The sequence below is a fragment of the Numida meleagris genome, chromosome 3 (genome assembly GCF_002078875.1).
Source record: "Numida meleagris isolate 19003 breed g44 Domestic line chromosome 3, NumMel1.0, whole genome shotgun sequence".
Classification (NCBI taxonomy): domain Eukaryota; kingdom Metazoa; phylum Chordata; class Aves; order Galliformes; family Numididae; genus Numida; species Numida meleagris.
This window is the reverse complement of record NC_034411.1, coordinates 93,948,984-93,969,447: the sequence shown is the minus strand read 5'-3', so window position 1 is coordinate 93,969,447 and position 20,464 is coordinate 93,948,984.

Here is a 20,464-nt window from a genome sequence, read left to right as displayed (position 1 = left end):
TGAAAAGACCTACTACATTGTTTAAACCACTCCCCAGCCACTTTAGGATTGTTCGCTACAGTATAGTTTCCAGAGTTTTGTTTGGTCCAGTTGTAAATGACTTTTATTTCCTTGCATTATTCTCCTAAGAATGGTATCACAATGTTGAGTGCCTCTTTGTCATTTATTAAATTTGGTAATTTTAACTTACCCTGACTCCTCATATATGGGTATGAGTGTCCTTTTTGGGAACCCTTAGCAGGATTTCTTTTACCCTTTTGACGGTTTTGGATCTTCCATCAGTCTTATCTTTTCTTCATTCAATTTATACCTGTGCTCTGTGTGTCTAGTTTTTAATCTTTTCCCATGAGTTATTCCCTCCCATTCCTTAACTATTTTTATTGTCTTTTTGGTGAATTCTCCAATTTGTTAACATCTTTATGGACCTGCTCCTCCTCCTTGCTAATGACAATGAGAAAAGAACTAAAGTATGTTATTGTTCAGAACTGTCTTCTGCAATTTTATCCCATTTTTACAATCAGGGTTTTTTTTTCTTCACCTGTGTCAGATGTATTAGTGTTTCATTATCTAGTGGGACTAGAACAATGTCTACCCTGTCTGCACATAGTCATCAGCTAGCTCAACCAATTCATCTAGCTGGCAGCCCTTTTATTAACTTGACTATGGCTTCCAGACCGCATGCAATTTACATTCAACCATCTTGGAACGTGGGAAGAATCTGCTTGCAACTTCACGTGCCTGCATGGAAACACCTTGAGGACATGATCAGCAATTTTGAGCATCTGAAGCCAGCAACACTGATAAAAAATACTAGTTAGTCAGAGTTCTTTGCTATAAACCAGAAGTATCGCTTCCATGTTCACATGAAAGCTGCAGCGTGAGTGTTCTGAAGCTGTCATCTGTAAGATACTACTTCTGCAAAAAAAAGTGTTCGTACCATTCAAGACAGTAAAATGGTTCCCTCTTATGTATGGCTCTAATGGAGTACGCTCAGGTAGCGTAACCAAGTGGGTTAGCTTGTTTAGGAGTCACCAACATTTCATCAGGGACTGCAGATTTGTTCCCTGTGATTTCTTCCCATATTTCTAATAGCTGTTGACATTTCGGACAATGCATGTGAGGAAAATAGATGCTTGGAGGCAAGCAGCAAATTTTCAGTATTTTAGGGCATTTCTGCACATACGGAAGCAATCAGAAATATGTTCATTTGTATGGTGGTTCCTTGTGACCAGACACGGGACAATTACGGTGTAAAAACTTTATAGCTGTGAGAAGTAGTGTACCACCACTTTACATATACTGAAAAATACTTATGCCCCATTTGTGCATAAATTGCTAGCTTGGGTACAGTGTGTGCAATATCTTGTGCATAACCTTATGACTGAGACAAGATTTGCTTGAAATAAAATAATTTTTATTTCTCTGAGCCTTACTCGGATTATCTTTTGTCTGAGTTCTCTGGTGAAGCCTACTTATTCTTATTAAGGTGTACTTTGCACCATGTCCCTGTGCTGTGCTGGAGCAACATCTGCAAGATGTTCTTCAGAGTTTCATCTGAGTGATCTGTACATTCACTGACTGAATATGGTATGATCATTAGTAACCTGCTGTTCTAACAGAAGTCACAAATTCTGGAAAATATCAGAGATTATCAGTGAAATGGCAAGACTTTTAAGGAATGGGAAGGACTGTTTTTCAGATACTCTCGTGTATGGTGAGGTGGAGATTTAGCTACTGGAATAGCTAGTATCTGCTAAACACTTTGTTGGCACCATTTTTTTGTGGCTAATCCTTACAAAGAACTTGGTTAACCATTAGCCTGTGGTGCCCAGCCTCCATCTCTACTGGAGATTTCACAGAAGCCAACTGTTCCAATCAGAAGGATTCTCAGCTACAGATGTTAAAAGAAGTTACCCAATCCAGATATACTCAGTAAGCGCTCATGTTCAGTGGCTATCATTATGCCCTGGGCTGGTGTTTCTAAGCATGCTAAATTCCAGTATTAGGAAAAGATAGGAAAGATTAGGGAATGTAAGGATTAGTTGCACTGTAAGTGCTTTCTTTCCCTGGGCATTTGCCACCATTCATTCTCCCTGATATTAATAAATACAGCATGAGCCAAGAAGTAGCGTTCTACTCACTTCATCATGTGCCTATGTGCTTGCTTCCTAAAATTAATGCAAAAGAAACACATTTGAGCATATAGGTTCAGCATATAGAGCCTATAGACTTCAGACTCTATTTCATATTCCAGGGCAATAGTTGCATTGTATGCTTTAACTTTTTCCTATCACGCTATGTTTACCTGTCTGGTAAGCAGTCTTCTGCTAGGCTGTAGAATATATCTGGTAGCTTTTGAAAGCAGAGTCATTTCAAATGGAGAGAAATTATGATCTTTGTGCAGCTTGAGCTTTCTGTCCAGTAGAAGAGGCGTTAATGTTTAATAAGGATTGGGGAGAAAGATTGGGAAAAAACCCTAGGCAGAATGTCTCCACACAGAGAAACAGAGAATGGTTAATTTGTGCTCCAAACTGCCAAGGACAGCAGAAAAAAGCAACCAGTATAAATAATTAAAGCAGAGATTAGATAAATATTTGGGGGGGGTTACTGTGATGGAGTAATTGCTGATGTTGAGGAGAGGTGGACTTCTATGCTTCCTGGCCCCTTTTGTTCAACGGTGTCCTACAGTCCATTACTTAGTAGCCTGACATGTGCCATGATTTGTAGGGTTTAAACCACATTTTTTAAAAGCTTGCATAAGAATGAACTGCAGAACACGGGCTGGGATGTGACTTTGTCGTGCAGTATGGCTTTATGATTCATTCATTTCCCAGCCTTTATTTCTCCAGAGCTGGTGCTGGGTTGGCATCCTGAGCCCTGCAAAGACACACAGGGCTGAGTGGAAGGAATATCAATGCTTCACTGGAGCCAGACTCAGGCTGGGGCAGTTGCTGTCAATATACTGAAGTTGAAATACACTGACATGGTGGTGGGGGAGGTGTTCTGCAGTGCTGCAGATCCCAGGAATACCTTATCTTGGGAGCAGAGAATTAGATTATTTTTATACATTCACCAGCATGGTTGTTTCTTGTTTCAGAGATAAACAGCTACAACATCAGGTAAACGACACAGCCTGCTTTTTATTGTTTAAAAAGGGAACAACTCAAGCAAACATGTTTTAGTAAAAATGAATAGTTTCATGCACGAATACAAAAATATTACTTAAAGACTCTAGGAAATTAAGCTTGAAGCTAATTGTTAACAACTGAAATATTCTTCTATTGAAGGAAAGGGAAGCAAGCAGCAACTTACAGTGCAATACTAAATTTTCAGTGCATAATTTCTAACAAAGCCTTTAAAAATAAAGCTTTTTATTAAAACACTCGTCAGAGCTCAGAAATACTTGCAAATGCATCAAAGGGCACAAGAGCTCCATTAATCTATCAATTAAACCACTTTGATTTTTCATGTCTGTTTTCCTGTGTTCACATTCTTATCTTTTCTGATATGAATTTTTAACCTTACAAAAACATCCCATATGAATTGCAGGGCTCCGTGCCACTTTACGTGGTAATCTCGGGGTGTCATCTTTTACCCTGTGGTGACTGCACATACCCTGGAGATGTGTTCTCACTCATGCGCTGAAGCCAGACTGGATGGCGAGCTCAGCCAGGCTCTCCTGGAGACAGGGAAATACAAGGTACCATTTTTTTTTAGCAGACTGTAAATGATTCCTATTCTTTGCTCCACAGAACATCCGATGTGGTGCCCAATCGGCTGAGAAAGCTGTACAGACGTCAGTGTCTCTGGGTGTGTGTGTGTGCATGTGCGTGTGTCTGCACAGCCAACTGCAGCTGGAACCTCCATTAGAGCAGCCCTATTGATTTCTGGTTCACTCTGCAGTAACGGGGCTAGAGTGCGGGGTGGAGGGGAGGGAGGGCGGGCGGGGGAAAAAGACCGGGGAAAAATCCCAGGATGACTTGAAAACAGGAATTAATGGAAGGCACATTGGGCTGTGTGTGCATACATACAGCACATACTTACCAGTTTCCAGAGATGTGCCACTGTGGTGTTTGCTTAAAAAGGAAAAGATAAAGAAAAAAAACAACCTTAACAAAAACAGGCAGAGCAATCCCCATGAAACAACAGTCTTCCAAGGTTTCAGATCCTGTGCATGCTTGGATCGATGTTTTCTCGCTGCTCTGCTTTGCACACCGAAGCTGTCTGCAAAATGTTAGTGTTTCATCCAAGGACTACAGGAGATGCCCGCTTTAAATTGCTCTTTCTCTGTGCACCCAGTTATCTGCTTGTGGGGAGTGGTGGTGGTGGTGGTCTTTAGAAATTCAGCTCAGAGTCTGTCAAACGCAGCACACATAAAGCTCCAGGAAGTTGCTCTGCATTTACTGGCAGTCATTTTCTTGTGATGCATAATGCACAAGATGCCATTGCAAGCTGAGGTGTAAAAACAGGGGAAAAACTGATGTTTATGGTAGTGACTGAGCTTTCCTCTTCCTCTGAGGTTTCTTTCCCAGCTAATATCTGGGAATAATTTATAGCTGCATGTTAATATGTTGTCTTTGTATTTCAGCACATCTGCGAAGAAAATCCTTGCAAGGAAAGTGTCTTTTCACAATCGCTGTATGTCACTCTGGCAAAATATTACTGTGAGCATTGTACGATTAAGGGGGGAAAATCCCCCAGCACCGTTGACTGTTTGGGGAGTGGGGGAAGGGGTGACGGTAATACCTTTAAAAAATGAAAGGCGGTAAGCCATTATTAGCAAAAGCTATATTGAGCATGCTTGCCAGACAGGCAGTGCAGCTCAGCTCTAGTTCCGCCCAGACATGTGCCTTGCCATTTTCATTTTAATCAGTCTGCTCAGGACGGCTGCTGATTCATTTTGCGGGATGGCCCCCTGGGAGCCAAGGTGGAAGCCTGAGGCGAGCTGCTATTGCATCAATGCAGCACTTCACATCAGACACAAGGAGGGGAGACAAGGCTTCGGCAGCAGAACGAGTTCAAAATACCAGCCTCGCTATTAAAAAACAAACTAAAACACACCCTGCACCCCTAGCCAAATAAAAACTCTGTGGGAATAATTAAAAACGAAATAGGAAAAACCCCAAAACCCAGTCCCCCTCTGCCCCACCCTCCTCAAATAATTAAATAAAATACAATTAGCAGAGAAAAATCTCTTCTGCTCCTGCCTTCCCCTCGTACCCTGGAATCACTGGAGCCACCATTTCTTTTCACAGCTCCTCGTCTAAAAAGAAAAAGGATGCTCTCTATTTCTCTATTTACCTGATAACTAGCTGGGGGTGGGATACCTGATTTAGCTGGAGACTTTGATTTGTGGGATTGACAACCTTATTATGCAGTGAGCTTATTATTGATATTATTCTGCTCTCGGTTGCCATGACCACCTTGTGAGAGACATTCAATTTTCTCTCTTCCATCATCATTATCTATGAGGCCATCTGTTGTGGAAAATGAATTCAGCCTCATTTGCATGACTGATAAGCAAATTTTTTTTTATCTATTTAACAGAAGGTCATATGCCGGGGATTTGGAGCTGGTGAAAAAAAAAAAAAAAGAAGTGGAGGAAAAAAAAAGGCATCTCGAGAGGATGAGTGGGAGTGCGTGCATTAGAGGATGTATGTGGAAGTAAAACAGATCCCTCAGGCCTGCTAGCCTATCCTACTGCATTTGTCATTCCTGCCAGGGCGACATTTTTTTCCCCCTAAGCTTCTGCACACTAAAGAGAGTGAGAGCTTTTTCCCTGCAGTCTTCTTGAAGCCCCCTGATTTTTTTTTACTCAGTGTTGGTGGGTGTATTTTAATATATATCTATTTTTTTAATTCCCTGGAACATGGGGTATCTTTTCAGTGTTCAGTGAAGAAAAAAGCAGCATTTTCTGGGTCTCTGTGGTATGCTTCTTACTCCTCATCCTTTCAAAGTTGTAGTAAGACAGGGTGTTTCTTAACCGTGCTGAAATGTCTTTCTTATGTTTAACTTGTAAATGGTTAACGGTGCAGGTGTGGGATGTGTTTTATGTAGGGTGGGGGTTGATTCTTGTAGCTAACTGGAAAGATTATTGTGATTTTTGCAGTTGTTCTGTAGCTTGTACTTAAACGGCCATTGTTTGCTTTTTTCAAGTTCTTCTGACAATACTGCTGTGCAGCCGAAATTATACTGGGCTGTAGAATAGCTTATAAAAAATCCTAAAATGTTTGTTTACTACATGAACGCATAATGTTGCATGCTTTAAGCATGTTGTTGTTTATATAAACTTGCTGCATGTTGGATGGTACTTGTTTGATACGGAGAGCCAGAGACAAAAAACTTCACAGATTAGAAAGCTCATGTCTCCTGACAGCCAAATACAATTAAAGAAAAGATTACAATATAATATGTTTTTACACTAAAGCTACGTTTGAAAACAGTGGATTTGTACTTTAAAAGGGAACACTCAGAGGAGAGTAGCAATTACAATGAACACTATCTTAAATATTTTGTATCAGTAACAGTTTTTCCTTTTCTTTAGAGAGAAACGGCTCTGTAAATAAGGCATGGTTAATTCAGTTAACCCTCTAAGTCTATACTTCAGTTTTAAAGTAGTTCAGATAAGTATGACTGTAGTCCACATAAATTCTGTGTGAATTTAATTTTATTATTTTAGTGCTAAAAACTAAATGAAGAGTATAAAAGAAAATGAATTATATTAGTAAAAAAGAAATAGCTTGTTAGCCTCTTACAGAAGAGATGTTAAACAGGTTTGCTTCTTTTATTTGTCACTAACAACGATTAAACTTAATGGAACAGAAGCATGCCATGTCTTTCTGTGTACTGAACAACATACATAGCCTCACCTAGCCACAGAGGAGATTTTTTAAAAGCAATGCTTACTTCTTTTCTACAGAAGTAATGTGTGCATTACTGTGGAGTTTTTACATGATAAATGTTTTTGCATGGTTGACAATGCTCCTTTTAAAGATATAAAAGGAAATACACAGTACCCTTTTTCTTGCAAATAAATGCAGTTGTGTTTTATTTACAGTCTATAGGGAATCTCTTTTTATATCTTACAACAGAGAAATGGTCGTGAGTGCTAAATTAAAGGTGGAGGGAAGTTTCACTTTTATTGAGGTCAGATAGAGATCAGGTGTCTGACTTGCCTATGTTAAGTAACTTACTCTAAATTACTTGATTAAAATTCCTTTTTATTTTATTTTAGAAAATGTTCTGCAACAAATCTAGCATTAACTTGTCACGATAATCTATTGCTGATTGTTGTTTAAAGGGCACTTTTTTTCTCTTATCCCTCTGATTTCAGAAACAGGATCTCTCTTGTAGATTTTTAAAAAGAAATAAGATTTAATACTGCTTTTGGCATCGGCCATATTTATCATGCCTACTGAAGTCTGCGGTGGAAGTTAGATTACAAAACTAATTTTACACCCAAAGTTCAGTACAGTGCAGTAGTCTGGCAGTTGGGGTAGACTGCTTGAAATGGTGCTAGTTTCCTCAATGGACTTCAGCTCCAAGTAATAGGATACTGTGTATTAGCAGGCTGCATGCAAAGGTTGAGGTCTGTGTCTTATCCCCTCCACCCCCCTTCACTTGAATTGTCAGCGTCTTCCAGAGGCTTGTGAATAAAAAATTGGTAAACTTCTGAAAAAGCCTAAGAGATAACACAGTCGGTTCTCTTCCCTTGCCCCCCAAAAGTTAATTACCAAGCTTGGTTGGATTCCTCCTTGCCACCCTGACATTTGACTGCTGCTAATTCACTGATTAATCTCATTAATGTGATTATAGTGGGATTTGTAGTTGGCTGCCATTGTTCTGCAGACAGTGCTATTCAGCCCGAGCACTTGCCACCTCATTCAGTTTGGCTGTGATTTTTCAAAGGCGGTGGGGCGAGCCATTGTGCACGCCGTGCCCGCGCCTCGCCTTTCAGCACCGGGAGCTGTCCGCCGCTGATAGCAATTACCTCCAGCGCCGCCCGGCTTCCCACCGGCTCGCTGGCAACGTGGAGACGGCTGGCTTTCATCACCCTAATGATTCCGCTCGCTGAGGTAAAGGCAGGAGAGGCTTTTATGCCTTCTAATTAGGCGATGCGAAGATGGCTGTGGTAAAGCGTCAAATCTCTGCATTTCACTACTTCTTCCTTTCTTTTAAAAGCTGTCTTAGCGTGCATTTTGTTTTCTCGGAGATCTACAGGGCAGTGTAGCTTAGATAGAACTTCCTTGCAGCCATGCAATTTAACTCTTAGGACATGAGGGACATTACAGCTGTTGCCATACTTAGCCCGACTTCTTCACAGGGGGAAAAAAAAAAGAGAGCTTTGTTGAGGTACATCATTTCGTTTATCTTTTCTTCTTTTTCTTTCTTTCTTTCTTTATTTTTTTATTATTATTATTATTTTTACAGATAAACAGTGCATCTAGCTTGCTACCTCAAAATTCGTTTGACCTCAGCAGCAGTACCGTGCCTGGGGTCTCTTCTCCTTGTGCACTGAATATCCATTTTTTTCCCAGAGTTTCAAAATAGTAAGCATGTTATGGATTGAAACTTGATCTGGAGGATCTTTTTAATGTTTCATTATGCATATGAATGACTTCTGCAGTCTTCAGTTGCAGCAGTATTTAATATTCAAGTTTCTAGGTTAGACGGTTTTAAATCACAGTAGGAAGAACTTTAAAGTGAGGCACTTTACACAACATTAGGGCATGATCTGCTCTGTCCTATTTGATATTTTGACTTTTATCATCTAGAAGTTACATTGTTATCATTTAATATCTGCCAACTGCACATGCGCAGTAACTTTTTTTTTTATATACATCTTCTTTTTCATTTGTATTCTTCATGAACACAACTGTGTACTGGAAACTGAAGCCACACATTGAACTCTATTGTGTGAAGGATTTGCCAGGACAGACAGTGAACTCTTGCTGATTCTTGAATTAAAGATACTTTTTATGACAAAGTGTCTTGATGAGGAAAGGGTGGGATCTATTAAAGAAGCAAACTATGTTTTAAAAGATTTAATATAGTAAATATCAGTGAATTCTCTGTAGCCATCGTATTTTATGGATAATGTTTGCATTCAAAACTGATGAAGTGCACTGAAACTGAAAGAGGCTGATTGTTGCTTTACTACACATTTGACGTTTATGTAGTTTTTCAGTCACTGATACCATATTCGTAATAAGATTTCATATTTCTTCTTCATTTCTTTTTCTTCCCTTTTCTTTCCCACACAAAATCAAAAGCCCGGTGAGTAAAGCATTGTCTCTTTATCTGCTTTTCAGAACTATATGTTTCAAGGCTGTATAAAACAGGACTGTATAGGAACAGGTTTTAACAGTGACAGCCACAATATGCAGGCCAATTAAGGCCGCTCGTTAGCGGGTATATTCTTGTAATACTCCTGTCAAGCTGAAATTGCATTCCCTTATTGACAGTAGTGGGTTCGTCTGATGCTTGAATTATGCTTTCTCTGTTTGTCTAATGTTCCAAGTCTCATTAGAAACCACTACCAGTGGAAAAAGTAAAAGAAACTGAAGGTTTTCAAGCATTCTTTACGTGAAATTTGCTAACCTGTCCAACTTAACCTTCAGGAAAAATACTGTGCTCTCATTAACACTGCTTAAACATGACCTGCATCTCCTTTTCCCCATGGATAATGCGCGTTGACGAGACACAGGTTGGGGGAGGGAGAATCCATCCCACAACATTAAACCCATACCTTAACGTCTTATGGAGGATAATTAGGCCAATGAATCATCAGTCTCCCAAAATTGTTTTTTGCGGTTTTTTTTTTTTTTGTAAATGTTTCTAATTTATGCTTAGCCCCTTTCTCCCTAACAGAGTATTTATATACCTTCTCCCCCAATTAAGGCAACTATTGTTCTTGTCTTGTGAGAAAAGCATTGGGGTATTTCTTTGTGTCATCCTAAAGGTTGGAAAATATGAGGTTTTTTTTTTTTTTTTTTTTTTCCAGCTAAATCACCTTCAAGCCATTTTAAAAGTCTGAAAACACCTGCTATGATATGTGTGCCCCATAGTCATCTTCACAACCCTATAGGGCTAGGTAGCATCTAACAAAAAGAGGTTAGCTTGGGAGGGAGAAGGCAAACCTTGATTTTTGCAACGAGAATGCATTTATTGAAAGATTCTGCACTAAATCTTACACTGGAAAGCGATCAGATTAATCTATGGGTACAGATACCCCTATACACATATAAAGAGGACCTTGAATCACCAGGTGTGCGCCTGCTTCTAGGGCAGCGTTGATGCAAGTGAAAAAAACCCTACACCAGATTGCATGCCGTCAGGATGAAGCAAACATGGAAGCTCGACTCCGCGCTCCGAGCAGGAGGCCGCTCTCCCGCCGACCCCCCTCCGCCCTGCTCCGCGCCGCACCGCCCTCTCCCCGCCCGCACCCCCGCACCTGCGGCCCGGCCGCTCCCGGGGCTCCGCGCCTCGGCCCCGGGGGAGCCCCGCGAGTGCGGGGAGATGTAATCAGAGATGACAGAGAAAAATTAAAGGAAAAAAAAAAAAGAGCGAGGTGGAGATGGGGGGCGGGGGAAGAGACACGTAAGTCCTCCTTTTTTTTTTTTTTTTTTTTTTTTTGCTATCTGAGGGAAACACTTCGTTTTCCACCAAAAACGTGTAAGTCGTGAGGGCTCAGCTATTGTTAGTCCCTGCCCCTGCAGGCTGGCTCTCCTCTGAATTGCTACGACAAACTTTCCCGAAAAAGCCCCTTTCCTGCCATCGCCATCAGAACGCGGCTGCGTAGGGCTGCTGGCCCCTTCTGACTGCGGTGTGATTCCTGCAGGGCGGGATGGGAATTGTAACCTCTGTAGTGACCGACATGTCTGGGCTCTGCACGTCAGCCGGGTCGGGAGGGATCACCTCCGCGGCTGGAAGAGGGTTCCGTGTGACCGTGGGTCAGTCCGCCCCGGCCGCCGGGCTGCGCCCGCGGTGCCCTTGCGGCGGCGAGGCGGGGGGAGCGGTGCGGTGAGGGGGGGCTGCAGCAGCACAATGGCAATAAGGAGGGCAGCGGGCGTGGGTACGCGGGGAGGGCACTGCGCTGCGTGCGCGCTGCCTGCCCGCCTGAGGGTGGGATGCTGCAGGCATCGCCGGGGAGAGGCGGCACGGCGATGCCCGGAGCAGGCAGCGGGCGCGGCACGGCCAAGTCCGCGGGGCTTCGCGTCCCCCCTCCCCCCGCCGCCGTGCCCACACACACGGGGCTGCCTCTGCCCTCGCAAAAAGATCACAGCCCCTCCCTCTGCCACCGAAATGACATTTCGGGGACGGGTTCGGAGGAAGCGGCGCCCGCTGGCAGCCCGCTCCCGGCGGAGGGCAGCGGCTGCCCGGGGGCGAGACCCGCGGGGAGCTGCCCGGGGGCGGGCGCTGCGGCAGGCGGCGGGGGGCCGCTCCCCGCTATTGTCTGCGTGACACAGAGCCCGCGGGTAGGGACGCGCTCCGCGGCTGAGCGGGAGCAGCGAGCACCGCAAATCTGCGTCTGATTGCCGGGAATAGTGGTGTCGAGAGGCACTGCAAACCTTTTTGTGTGCGAGCCCTTGTTTACGTTGGGGCTGGCGATCACATCAAATTCAGGTGCGCCAGGCGCTAATGGTGGAAGGCTGCTAATCTGTTCAGTCGGCGATAGTTCGTTTCTTTTGTTTCAAAAGGCAGCTCACGGTGCGTAGCAGGTAAAATAAGCGAGGCTCTAGCAGCTCCCCCGGGTTACCTCTGCAGACCCCGCAGAGGCACCCCAGAGGCAAGGCGATACCTATTCCTGCTCATTATTTCCCTTCAAAGATACAGCCGGAGGTCGACCGGTTCGGGGGTGGGAGGGCCGCGCCGCGGCGGAGACACCATTTTACGCCGGTAGCAGCGGCGGGGCGGTATTTTTAGCGCTCCCCCTCCCCGGTGGCCGCGCCGTGCCCGCTGCCTGCAGCGCTCCGCGCTGCCGGGGGAGCGACCCGGGAAGCCCGCGAGGGCGCCGAGTGCGGCCCCGGTCCTACCCGCCCCCGCCGCGCCGCCGGGGGTTGGGCGTGCGCGGCCGCAACTTGAGCCGCGCGTCGAGAGCGGGAGCGGGCGCGGGGCTGCGCGTCGCCGCGCTGGTGGCAGGAGGAGGCAGGGTAAGTGCGCGGGCCGGGGCCGGGCTGCCGCAGCGGTGGGGCTCCGAGGGCACCGCTACCGGCCCGAAGCCTCCGCGCTGCTCTTAAATGGAGGCTCCAGCTGATTCTTCAAGCACGGGGCTGCACGCATGCCCGTCTTTTCAGCGTTCGGTGGTGGCAACTTATTAATTTCTGTCTCCGACTTCAGTGAGCCCGTTGGTTTGCTGTCTGAAAGCGTTATTACTTTTGTCCATGTGGCAAAATAATTAGCATACAGATGAGAAGGGATCCTGCCTCTGAGCCTCAGTTGCGGGAGAAGATGTGCAGTGCAAAGTTGATTGGATGAATGGAGAACAAATGGTGGGCGTTCAAAAGCATTAGGAGAGTTTTGTTGTCGTGGAGCGGGTCTGTCAGTTTCCTGGGTGAACGTGGTAAGATGGAAGGCAGGGTGGCTGGCGCTGAGGCGGCTGCTTGATGGAGCGTGGCCTACTTGGAGGTGTGCAGTTGGATCGCGTGTGGCCGGTGCCTTTGGACTACTTTGGCTTGCAGTTCTGCGGCGTTCCCTTTGCGGTTCCCTCAAGGTAAATATGGCCTTTTGTCGCTGTTGTTGTGTGCAGACACTTTGCTGCTGTTGACAAAGTGATGGAAAGTTCAACTCCTGGGGCAGTTAACAAAGAATAGCCGGGCTTCGGACTTCTCCCGTGCTCAGAGCCGGGGGACGTGGAGCGGCTCAGGGCCCTCTCCCGCTTTCACTGAAGTCTGCGGGGAGTTTGACATTGCTTCCCTGCAAACAGGATGGAGCCCTCTGAGGCTGTTGTTTTAGGAACGACTGCTGGAAATGTCAGAATTCTGCTGCCGGTTTTCCAGAACAATGTGGGTAGAGCTGTAAAATTAACAACTGCTGCTTCAGTGAAAGCCTCGGTGTGATTACTTGTGATTGGCGTGGTATGTATTTTCTTGGCTGGAAAGAAAAAAAAAAGCTTATTTAACGCAAACTCGCAGTGATTCTAAAACCTGAAGTTATTGATTGACAAATTAGAAGTGAGTCTCAGCTCCACATATCTCCACCGTATGTGTGTCTTTTTTGCTTTAGTGAGAGGACAAAAGAAGAAAATAAACAAGCTATTTTTGAATTCCATGTTTTTTGCCAGATGATAACACTGAGTCAGACTGGAATCCCACTTCTCGAACACAGCATCCATTGATGGGCATTTCTTATATAATTCGGATGCTGTGTATGAAACGAGGGATGCTTTAACATCTGGTAACGTTTGCTTTTTCTGTATAGTCATTTAGGAATGTTTTTATCCAATTTTAATGATTCTTAATCTCCTTAAAAATGGTGATTTTTGGTTTTAACTGACCTAATTTTGAAACTGCAGTTAAGGTTGGGGTTAAATAGAAATTATCTTGTAATGGTCTCTATGTTGGTTTTTTTTGACTATTTTAGAACAGTTTGATGACTGATTGCCTTTCATTTGAGAAGTGTGGGTTTTTTGTACCTTTAATTATGTTGTTTGCAGAACAACGGTATCTAGTTCCAAACAATATTTAGTTTCTACCACTCACTATTTACCTCTCTCCCACTGTTTTTTTCCTCTAATTGACATTTCGGATTTGCACGATAGTTTAGTTTCAGAAATTACCAGGCAAAACTCTTTGTCATGTCTCTCGGCAAACAAAAAAATCTTGGAATATGCTGTTAACCCTTTGCAGGCAGTGAGCAGGTACTTCTGCTCATTGCTCAAGGTTCTTTAAGTTTGGAAAGATAAGGTTAAACTTGGTTGCTGTGCTGTGGTTTGGTGAATGTAGATGTGTCTAGTTGTTTGCAGTATGGCACATTTTAAAAACAATCGAGATGGCAACATAATGCTCCTAGCCTTAGAAATACAGAGTGATGTGAGGCTATGCACAATAAAACAGGATTTTTTGTTGGGGGGGGGGGAAGTAATGACTGCATTTTTTAAAAATTCTGTGGATTTATCAAGTGAAACAAAGAGAATAGCGAATGATGGCAGTGAGTAAATGCAGAATTCAGCACATTTTAAGCGAATCAGAGTTGGATTCAATTTTGTATGTATTTTGCAGCTTGAACTTTCTGGAGAGGCAGTGTTGCTTTTTTTTTTTTTTTTTTTTTTTCTCCCTCCCTGTTATTTCAACCAACAAGGGCAATAGTTAAGTACTAAACATTGGAAGTGGTTTCTTTGTTTTAGGTTCAAATACCCACATTTTCAAAAAGGGCGATTTTGTCATAGTAGTTCTTAATTCACAGTAAGACTTTGTTGTTTTACTCTACAGTCTTGTATCTCAGATATTGTAGAACTGAGAAACTGTGTTTGCAGACAAAGACAATTAAGAAAGAAGAGGAGCTACTTCAGTGTATTCAGAGGTATATTATTTCTCCACATTTATTAAGGACCATTTCTGAGGTTCTTCTTCATTGTTTAATTTTTGTGTTGAGGATATGAACAAGATATATGCAAAGAGTATTTTGATTATACGTACATGCAAACGGGTATATTGGGATTTATTAGGTAGGCATAGAAACTTTGCAAAAAAGGTACTGTTTTGAAAACTGTTCTGCAGCAGTCAGGCTTTATGTAGACTCCAGAAGAATGCAAATATAATTCACATCCCTCAGCATGTCCATGGGAAATCAGCACGGGCATTTCTTTTTAAAATGCATAGTACAAACACATTTGTAAAACAAAGTTCTCTGTGACAGAACCTATTTCTTGATCAAGTCTGAGCACAGAAGTTGTTTTGTTGAGAGATCCAGTGGTGGAAAACTACTTTGCTGTTAAACATGTATGCAATACTAAAGAATATGGAAGTACTGATTTTAATATCATTTTGCCTGAACTTGATAAATGTTTGTATCATGTTGATCAACTTCCAATAAAGACATGAAGTTTTTGATAGCACAGTGCAAGAAAACTTTGACTGTAGATTACTTGCCGACCTTTTCTTTCTCATTTAAGGAATCATGAGAAATTCCAGTAAGATTATGAATAATGCTTTAAACAGAAGTGTAGCCAGACTTTGAAGTGCAGACAAAATAGCATCATCTCCACATATCTTAGATTAAAAAGTCACAAGGAGAGCAAATCAAAGCTTTTGTTGACTATTGGCAAAGATTATCTCCTTAGAGTCCTTCACAGTATATTTTTCTTCTGTTAGAACCATACTGACTATTTTAACCATAGAGGAAAAAGCAGGAAGATGTGATGAAACTGAAATGAAGGGGGGAAATGTCTTGTGTTGGGAGTAGGGTGTGGAGGCAAGCAAAATAGGATTTTTGATCCCTTAAAAAGGATCAGGAAAACAGTAAACATTATTAGATTGGATTTAAAATTGGATCTCAGATCAGATTTGCAGTGTGCATACTAGTTCAATATGTTTGTACTGAAGATGCAGATGCAGAGCACAGTCACTAAGTAACAAAACTAGCCAACTTGGTTGTGGAAATAATCAAGGCTGCAGGGCACCCCATAGAGATCCATCAAATCAGGTCTGGCATAGAACTGTCTGGTAGGTAGAAAACATTAAGTAATCAATGCTGCGTCTGCCAGTAGACCCTTTGGTTTGCTGAAACTCCCACCTGCCTAATGCATCTAGGCAATTGGTTTCAGAAACCAGTTTCCTTCAGGATAAATTTTAAGTATCTTGAGGCTCCATCATAAGCAAATTGATTATAGCTCTGCACCAGGCAAACTTGTAAGCATCTGTAAAGGCACGGATTTTCAGCATAACCAGCACTTGGGTCTCCTGTTTTCTGAAGCATTGAAAGTGTACATCTCTCATACCTTACGTCAGCACACCATTTTTTTTAATCAGGAAATTGATTAAAGAGGACATGGTATACTGTGAATATTTGTTCATGTGGCATAACTGTTTCAGACTGAATCTGGCAAGTGTTCTCCATCACTACTTGTAATGGTGAAGAGAATCAGTATAAAGTAGCAAATTTTTTTGGAAATTACTTTCATGTTAGGTTTTAAGAAGGCTGCTGTTTTGTTTCTACTTCACATGAGCCTGATCCTGACCCTAAATGAAAGGCAGCAATGAGCTTTGGATTATTGGTAGGCCAAACATATTTCTCATGCAGCTCCAGTACAAAAGAAGACATCTCCTCACTGTCTCATATGTTTGTAAATAATAAGTTTGTTTACAGACAGGATGCAAATGGGAGTATAGTAGCCATTCAGTGGAGCCTGGTCAACGAGTAGCTTATTTTTCAAGTCTCTCTAGTGATGTTTCACTTGCATTCATATAAATGGTGATACTTGAAAGATGTAATACCACATGAATTTATATTTCATATAATTAGCTTGCTCTATTTTTTTCCAAGGGAAATTCCCTTTTCTCCTTCTGTCTCCATCCAGTACTAGAGGATATTACCAAGGGAATAAAATTTTATGCCTAATTTTAGTGTTCCTCTGCCTAATGTGGTGTGAATAAGTACCATGTTACAGCGTTTAAGCCAGTCCATCTTTGTCACTTCCTGAGCAATTCCTGTTCAAATAAAAGAGCCAAAATTCAGGAAGAGGGAGTATCCATGATTTGTTATGTGGATGAACTGTAGAGAGGGATTCTTCTCTCTGTTGGCATAGTTGCATAGATGCTCTGGCATTCCTTTCAGAGTTGCAGCAGGGATGTTCTTTGTATAAGGATCAGGGAATACCCTTAATAGGGGTTCCCCAGGCCTCTTGTGATACTGATGATCAGTGGCTCATCTGTTTATTTATCTCCTTCCTCACTATTCACTGTTAAATCAGATGTCTTAATTTTGAGTAGCTTATGTCTGTCCTTCTAAATAAATGTTTTTGGATTGTTTTCATAACATGTTTTTCAGAGGATTTCCTCTTGTCTGAAGGGGAAAGGATTAAAGACAATACTGTTTATAAAACCCTTGCATACCTTGTGATTTTCATATCCCGTGTGTAAATATCTGGGATTGTTTTCTGGGTATACCCATATTTAGTGAGAAATAAAGCTGTTATGTCATAGAAAATGATAAGGTTCGATACAGGGCTTTTTATTTTCTGTGTATCTTTAGTGTCCTTGGCATGTTTAAGGCAAGTTGCTGTGAATCCAGAGTGGTGTTTTTGTGGTGACTTAGTTGTGCAGCATAGTTTGACTGATTTAGTTGATGCTACAAAGCAGACACAAAGACTGTTCTGGGTCTTGTTAGTAAACACCCAGAGTTGATGAAGGTTAAGGAAAGCTAACTTCACAGGCAGATAAAAAATGTCTATTCCAACAATGGTAAGATGACTGCACAGGTTGTAAATTTTTACTTCTTTACTAAGACATACTTACTGTGTACATCAAGAGATTTGTAATGCTCTGACCCATTGGCTGCTGACCATTCTGCTCCCAGCCTCAGACTCTATTTTCCAGTGATGGGGGAAAAAAAACGAACCACTTCTCTCAATCTTTTAAGTAAGTTATTTGACATGTTTGGATCTGGGGAGTTAATGGATCTCCATATTCCAGGAAAATAGTACAGTTCTTCGTCCTCAAGGATGGTAGGTGCAGGTCCGGCTACAGCATTCTCAGAGGAATTAAGGTGATATTGGGACATTGAAAGTAAAAGATGCAGAGACTGTGATGAGAGGAATGAGTAGCAATATCATGCCAGGGAAACAGAATCAATTGTTCAATTAAAAGGAAGCTGCCAATGGAAAAACTGAGGTCCTATTGACTGATAAAAGGAATTTGATACTAAGGAAAATGAGAACTCCGTGATCATTTGGGCATGTGACCGCAAAACAAAGAAGAGGACTTCAGAGATGGTTATGGGCAACAAACTTGTTGAGGAGGGGTACTTAGAAGAGTCGGGAGGTGTACTTGAAGTCAGGAGTACTTCATGAATTCAAAGACCAGCTGGAAAAAACAGTGGAAGCTCAGATGGATTTATTCACATATTCTATTTTCGCTAGTTCTTTAACAACTCTAGGAACTCATTGCTTCTCAGTTCCTTCATCCTTCTCTCAGATGGTGTCTATATGGGGACAGGGAATGAAGAATGAGCCTTTCAAATAGCCTGTTTATTTCAACAACATTTCTGTGTGAACTGTCAATTGTACATAAAACATAGATAAGATGAATGGACCACACCCAGTATTCATAAACGTGTGCTAAGTATACATATATATGTGTGAGCATGTAGAATTTCTAAATTCTGAAGATCATACAAGGGAAAAAAATAATGGCTTTGAAAGAGTTATCTAGTATTCCACTAAAATAGATGGGAAAGGTAAGACTGTAAGCTGTCTTGTCACCAAAGCTGTGTTTTCTGTGAATAAAATGCAGACCTTTGGGACACTGTCACCATTTTTCAGCATGTATTCTTTAAACTTTGAGAGAGTGAGGTTTTTGGGAGGGCCTATGTTGCTTCTCCTTTTACAGCAAGTTATACTGCCTCACCTTCATTAGCTCTGAATCAGTCCTTCTTGCAGAAAGGCTGGTAACGTGTCTGGGTAAACTCCAACTGCTCTGAAGGACCTTCTCAGGGGCTTAGCTCTTCAAGAAGAGACCGTTTCCTCTTCAGTTGTACTTAACAGCTGTAAAACCATGGTAGTATGTGTGAGTCCATATACTGCAGGCCAGTTCTTCAGAGTGATAGAGCAGCCATCATTGGTGGATTTCCTGAACTATCCACAGGTCTGACTCATTTCATGTTTCATGATAAAAAATATATACGAGGAGATAGAAGAACACTTTTATCTGTAATCTTTCCAACTTAATATTTTTTTTTTTTTATTGGTTACTTTGGCTAAGAAGCAGCAGATGATAATTAAAGAAGAGGGTAGATCTTTTCTGTGGGTTTCTTTGTCCCTGGTGACACAACTGGTGTGAGAAAAGGCACACTTGAATGGTGTCCCTTGAAATCTGAGTATCCTGATTCAGCAAATACAGGCACTGCAAAGCAGTATGGAGCAAAACATTGGTCATTTCAATGCCTTGTCATTTTGCTTTATGGACACCTCTGCAGACCAGATCTCATCCCATATACATTCTTTCTTTACCTCCTACCTGCCCAAGAGCCAGCACAGATTGCCACAGTGTTATTTCCAGCCAACTACAGTAGAAAATAAGGTTGTATGACAGGAGTGCACATGTGTTAGTGATTCATGCACTCTGCACTTATTTATCATTTTATATACTTGTTACAGTTAATAAAGTTTTATTTTGTGAAGACTGTGATGTATTTGTTCTGTTAAAAAATAACAACAAAAAAAAAAACTCCCTTTACCTATTCTTGTCACCAAGTTCAGTAAAATATGGTTAACTTGAAAGTAAATTTTTTAGCAGTTGTAGGTATAGCTTACTCTTAGAGCAGATCAAGCGAATCTAAAGCAGTGCCGCCAGTAACACATACGAGAGTTTTCTTGTAAAGCTTCTAGAAATTATGTTCAGATTGGCTCCTATAGTTGTTCTTTTGTGTTCAGAATCACCAGTCTTTCTACTCTCACTGAAAGCATCTTCATTTTTGTTTTGGAGGCATTTTTTAATTTGCCAAATACACATTAGAAACCATTGGGCAATTCCTGTATCTTTATTTCCAGATGGCACTTCGGGAGCTAGGAAAGAAAAGATAGACTGACTTTTTGGAAATTGCAGTTAATAAAGTACTGGTATCATTGTAAATATTATGGTATAAAAAACTGTTTTTGCATTACTGCAGAAGCATTCCTAAAAATGAGAGCTTTACATGGGTTTCATAATTGCACTGCAGTTAGTGAGCCATCATTACTTAACCAACTCAACAGTGTCATTTGTGTTTATGCAGATGGAAGTTAGGAGAGGTAGAAAAGGGGTATTTTGCTTACTACATTTTTGTTTTCCTACGCTTTGCAAGAGTATAAATTCTTACACCTTTATAATAATCATGTTCACTACAGATTTGTCAACACCAAATTGCTAACCAGTGGTAGCAGTCAGGGTTTACAGGTTCCTAGAGCCAGTATGTTGCTAGTTTTCCAGGGTGTAAATACCTTTTATTTTTAGGCATTTGCACTGAAAGGTGGATGTGAACTCAGCACGCAATTACAGGAACTAGAATGACAGTCTCCTGTATCTGAAAGCTTTGCTTCTGCTGTTGACCTTGCTAGATTTGCATCATGATTGTTCCAAGGGCTAAAAATCATACTGTGTTTACCTGCCTGGTGAATACCTGTATTTTATTGCAACTTCTATTTTTTGCCTCTGTCCTCTGCTTTTCCTCAATTTTCTTCCTTTCTTGAAAAATCTGCTGATTAAATTTAAGCTCTGTACATGAAGAGAAAATAGGTGCGAACCTATGAAACAGACATAAGAACTCAATT